Source organism: Lipophrys pholis (genome assembly GCF_963383615.2).
Source record: "Lipophrys pholis genome assembly, contig: SCAFFOLD_501, whole genome shotgun sequence".
In the NCBI taxonomy this organism is placed as follows: Eukaryota; Metazoa; Chordata; class Actinopteri; order Blenniiformes; family Blenniidae; genus Lipophrys; species Lipophrys pholis.
The window spans coordinates 16,929-22,192 of record NW_028292024.1 but is presented as its reverse complement, the minus strand read 5'-3'; the positions used below and the strand labels follow the sequence as shown (position 1 = coordinate 22,192).

Genomic DNA, 5,264 nt, shown 5'->3' with positions numbered 1-5,264 from the left:
ATCTTTTAGTATCTGGAGAAAGATCTCCAAGTGCTGCTCGATGAACTCACCGAGTCCTACCTCTAGAAAGCTAGAATCAAGCGCTATCTCTTCCACATATTGATCGGACTTGCCTAATGCCATTCCAAAAGAATCATCCACAGAGACTTGAAACCCGCCAATATCCTCATTGACAAGCATGGTCATCTGCTGACTAGATAATTGCAAGTTGGCTGATTTTGGGCTAGCACGCACCTTCTCTGTCCCTGTTCGTCCCTACTCGGAAGGAGTCGTCACCCTTTGGTATAGAGCACCTGAAATCCTTCTTGGGGCTCTATAGTATGGCAGTGCGATAGATGTATGGTCGGTGGGCTGCATTTTCGTTGAGATGATAACAAGGACTACTCTTTTCAAAGGTGACACAGAAACTGACCAGATCTTCAAAATCTTTAGAGTACTGGGGGTACCATCAGAAGAGAATTGGCCAGGAGTTACCTCCTTCAAAGAGTATAAGCATACCTTCCCAGTCTGGACAGCTCACCCTCTAAACTAAGTCATCCCTGGGTTGAACCTTGACCCCCTAGGCCTAGACCTCCTCAACCGCATGCTTCGATATGACCCGAGTACCAGAATAACTGCAAAAGCAGCCTTGTCTCACCCCTGGTTCAAGGACATGAAATGATGTATTTAAATGATATATGAAGTGCTGGGAAGCATGTCAGGCACTTCCCTGGATGGCCTTGATCTAGCATTAGTAAAATTCATCCACACAGGTAGTTCTTTCTAGCATTAGCTCCTGAACGGAATCACTGTCTAATACTCTTAATAGCTTAAAAGCCAGTTGGCTTCAGCATATCAACTATCAGCATTAGAATTCGTGCAGTTTGAAGAGAGGTATTCGAACTGGATGGCTGACAACATCATAGATGTCTTAAAGACTTGGTAGGTAAAGCCTGATTTGATCTGCATCCATGGACACACTATTTTTCATTCACCTCCGGTCACTTATCAACTTGGCAGATCGGCGATTGTCGCAGCATGTACTGGCATCCCCACAGTTGGTAATTTCCGTATGCGAGACTGTGCCCTAGGTATGCAAGGAGCTCCTTTAGCCCCGTATGGAGAAGAATTATTTGAGGGAGAATGTTTTCTGAACCTGGGTGGGATTGCAAACGTCGGACTGCGAGGTGAAAAAGGATGGGATATTTGTTTCTGCAATATGTTGTTCAACACGTTGGCTGAAGGAGGCTTCGACAAGGATGGTCAACAAGGCCGAGAAGGCACTTTGAACGGGTAATTGCTTGAACAACTTAATAACTATTGGCACTAACAGCACAAGTAAAAACAATCCCTGGCCAGATAAAATTTTGAGCATTATTTTCGCATCATCACTGCCTTCATCGCAAAGGGTGGGAACAAGTCAGATGCTCTCAGGACAGGCTATGAGGATGTTGCTGCTCACATCACTTCCCATCTGAGAACGTCTGGTGCATGCAAAGTTACTCTTTCAGGTGGTGGTGCATTCAATACATTCCTCTGTGAACTGATCGAACAAAAGACAGCAAAGTAAGGGATAAGCCTGGTGAGACTAGCTAAGGTCGAGATAGAGCTGAAGGAAGGGATAATATTTGGACTGCTAGGTCTCAAAAGGTTCCTGCGCTTAAAAAATTGTTAATCTGGAATAAGCGGGGATATATCCATCTGACAGTATATCTTCATTATTAATTATGTTACGAAGACTCTTTAAAGCTTCCATCCCTGTCCGCCACTTTGGAGTTGTCTCTAAGACCAAACCTGATGCAGGACCCAGCCAGGGGAATCTCACCTCTACCTATACTGTCGTAGATCATACCTATGATGCCGTCGTAGTGGGTGCCGGTGGAGCTGGCCTAAGGGCTGCTTTTGGACTCGCCGAGCTAGGATTTAAGACTGCCTGTGTTACTAAGCTTTTCCCCACTAGATCACACACTGTGGCAGCTCAAGGAGGAATCAACGCGGCACTTGGCAACATGCACAAGGATGATTGGAGATTCCATGCTTTCGATACAGTGAAGGGGTCTGACTGGCTAGGCGATCAGGACGCAATCCACTATATGTGTAAGTAGGCGCCTGACGCAGTTCTTGAACTTGAAGAGTATGGACTGCCTTTCTCTCGAACTGAGAAAGGAGAAATTTATCAACGGGCGTTTGGAGGTCAATCTGTGGACTATGGCAAAGGAGGGCAGGCTAGAAGATGTTGTGCAGTGGCAGATCGTACTGGCCATGCCATGTTGCACACTCTCTTTGGCAGGAGTTTAGGATACGATTGCACATTCTTTGTAGAATACTTCGCTCAGGACCTTATCATGGACAAGGACGGAGTTTGTCGAGGAATTGTGGCTATGTCTATTTCTGATGGATCCATTCACAGGATAAGGGCCAATCAGACCATTATTGCCACAGGAGGATATGGCCGAGCCTATTTCTCATGCACTTCTGCTCATACCTGCACTGGCGATGGAGGTGGCATGGTTTTAAGAGCAGGTTTGCCAATGGAAGATCTCGAATTTGTACAATTCCATCCTACTGGAATCTATGGGGCAGGTTGTCTAATGACTGAGGGCTGTAGAGGCGAAGGAGGCATCCTAAGGAACAGTTCAGGGTAGCCCTTTATGGAAAGGTATGCCCCCAAGGCTAAGGATCTAGCTTCAAGGGATGTAGTGTCTCGATCCATGACTCTATAGATTTTGTAAGGGAGGGGCTGCGGGCCTTAAAAAGATCACATCCATTTATGCCTGTATCACCTCGAACCCTCCCACCTGAACGAAAGACTGCCAGGTATCCAAGAGACAGCCAAGATCTTTGCAGGAGTGGACCCCACCAAATAGCCTATTCCGGTTATCCCCACTGTGCATTATAACATGGGTGGCATCCCTACCAACTATAAGACTGAAGTTATTAAATACGTCAATGGGAAGGATGTCATTGTTCCTGGGCTGCTTGCTGCTGGTTAAGCTGCTTGTGCATCAGTTCATGGAGCCAACCGCCTCGGGGCTAACAGCTTGCTTGATATCGTCGTATTTGGAAGGGCAGCGGCTCATAAGACCAAGGAACTGTTCAAGCCAGGACAGAGCCAACCTGACCTTCCCAAAGACGCAGGAGAAAAGACTCTGATGCAGATTGACAAGCTGCGCCATTCGAAAGGAAGCAACTCTGTAGCCGAGATCAGAAGGGAGATGCAGAAGACAATGCAAAAACATGCAGCAGTGTTCCGGATTGACAAACTGCTTAAAGAAGGATGTGAGAAGATGGAAAAGATCTACAAGATGTATAATGACGTGGGAATTAAAGATCGTGGCCTTACCTGGAATACTGACCTCATTGAAGGACTTGAGCTTGAGAATCTGCTCATGCAGGCTAAGATGACTATTGAGTCTGCTGAGGCAAGGAAGGAGAGTAGAGGAGCTCACGCCCGTGATGATTTCCAGGATCGGTTGGACGGATAGTGGATGAAACACACAATGTGCGAGATCGATGTGCAATCAGGCAAGGTGGGACTAGAATACAGGCCAGTGATAAAGACAACCTTAGACGAGAAGGAATTCCAGTCAGTGCCACCCATGAAAAGGCAATATTGACCCCCACCCCAATTATAATCGTTTACTTAATGATCCATCGCATTACAGCTATCTATTATTATTGATGCTTAGACTGGCCAAATCTGGTTTCAGCAAGCTGCAGGGGTTGGGGTTGGGGTTGGGGTTGGGGTTGGGGTTGGGGTTGGGGTTGGGGTTGGGGTTGGGGTTGGGGTTGGGGTTGGGGTTGGGGTTGGGGTTGGGGTTGGGATGACTTCACTTTCATCAAGAGTTAGCTCAAAGGTATCTCCAGTCAAGGTCGACAACTTGTCGACATCCATCTGACTGTCAGATAACCAGTACAGCCCTTCGGTTAGTTGACCATACAAGAGACTGGGCCTGTTGAGGTTGAATGGTACCCAAAAGATGAGAAGTAGCTGGACTTGATCGGATGGAATATGATCTAGATAAATGAGTAGGCAAACAAGGACTCCCCCCAGTTCACTGACCAGGAGTACCAGAAACGCAGGAAGATGATTGCCAAATCCTCTAGAAACTACAAAATCGGGTAGCCTTTCCCAGTCATCGATTACAACTAAACTGAGACTCAGACTTGGCAACGAATCTATAGTAAATTACGTCCTCTCAATAAGAAGGGCATGTGTGAACGCAGTATTACCAATCTCTAAGAGATGCACGTCAAGCTGAAGCTAAGCTAGAAAATCCCTCAGTTGGGAGAACTGGATGCCTATCTCTAAGGCAAGTCTAACTTCCATATCAAGCCTACAATCGGCATTGTCTCACAGCGAGAGTTCCTGAATTCGTTCGCATTTCGTAGATTCTGTTGTACACAATATATCAGGCATCATTCCATCCCAGAGTACACTCCCTAGCCAGACATTGTGCACTAGGTCATTGGACATGTGCCCATGTTCGCTGATAGGGATCTAGCTGACTTCTCACAAGAAATAGGGCTGCTTTCTCTGGGGGCGACTGATGAGGAGATCGCTGCCTTAGGCACCCTGTACTGGTTCACCATCGAATTTGGAGCCATTAAGGAAAAAGGGAAGTTCAAAGGATATGGAGCAGGAGTCGGGTCCAGCATCGGATAAATTGACCACTTGATGTCTGACAAGGCGGTCTTCAAAAAACTAGATTACAGGGAGGACTCATACGCCAAGTACACCATTCAGGACATCCAGGATGTGTACAGGTACGTGGAGGACATGAGCAGCATGCAGAAAGAGATGAAAGCTTTCGGGCAAACCTTCAAAAAGCAGACAAACATGATATGGAACCAGCAGAAGAGAATAATCGACACAGACCGCTGTGTTACAACCACCGTCCACCAACACCCTTGATTCCCTATCAATTAAACTTGTTCACAATCTATTAGTTCTCATCTTGAAACAGGCGCACAATCCCAGCAGGATGAATGCCTGGCTCCAGCGGAAAGCCCAGTTCCATCCCCATATTATGTAGACTAAGTGCACGGCCAGACTTGGCAGGCCAGTGCTCATGCACCGCAACACCTCCAGCTTGCGACGCTGTCCTGTGAAGATTATTGCATACATACAGGAAGTCACATAGATAATTCCTGAGAATAGTGATGTGAAGCAGAGCACCCAGGGAACAAACTCAGCAACTATAGAAATGACTAAAAGAGCTAGGATGGAGAGTATGGCAATATGCTGAAAAGTGAATTTATTGAGTAGTTGATGGGAAACAACT

The 5,264-nt window shown here is 46.6% G+C and overlaps 1 pseudogene across 1 annotated transcript; it reads left to right on the top strand.

Moving 5' to 3' along the window:
- The first annotated feature begins 1,706 nt into the window (after window positions 1–1,706).
- On the top strand, window positions 1,707–4,645 carry LOC308128272 (succinate dehydrogenase [ubiquinone] flavoprotein subunit, mitochondrial-like; annotated as a pseudogene). The gene is made up of 2 exons: window positions 1,707–3,451; window positions 4,477–4,645. The product of its transcript is annotated as a succinate dehydrogenase [ubiquinone] flavoprotein subunit, mitochondrial-like (transcript).
- The last annotated feature ends 619 nt before the right edge of the window (window positions 4,646–5,264 follow it).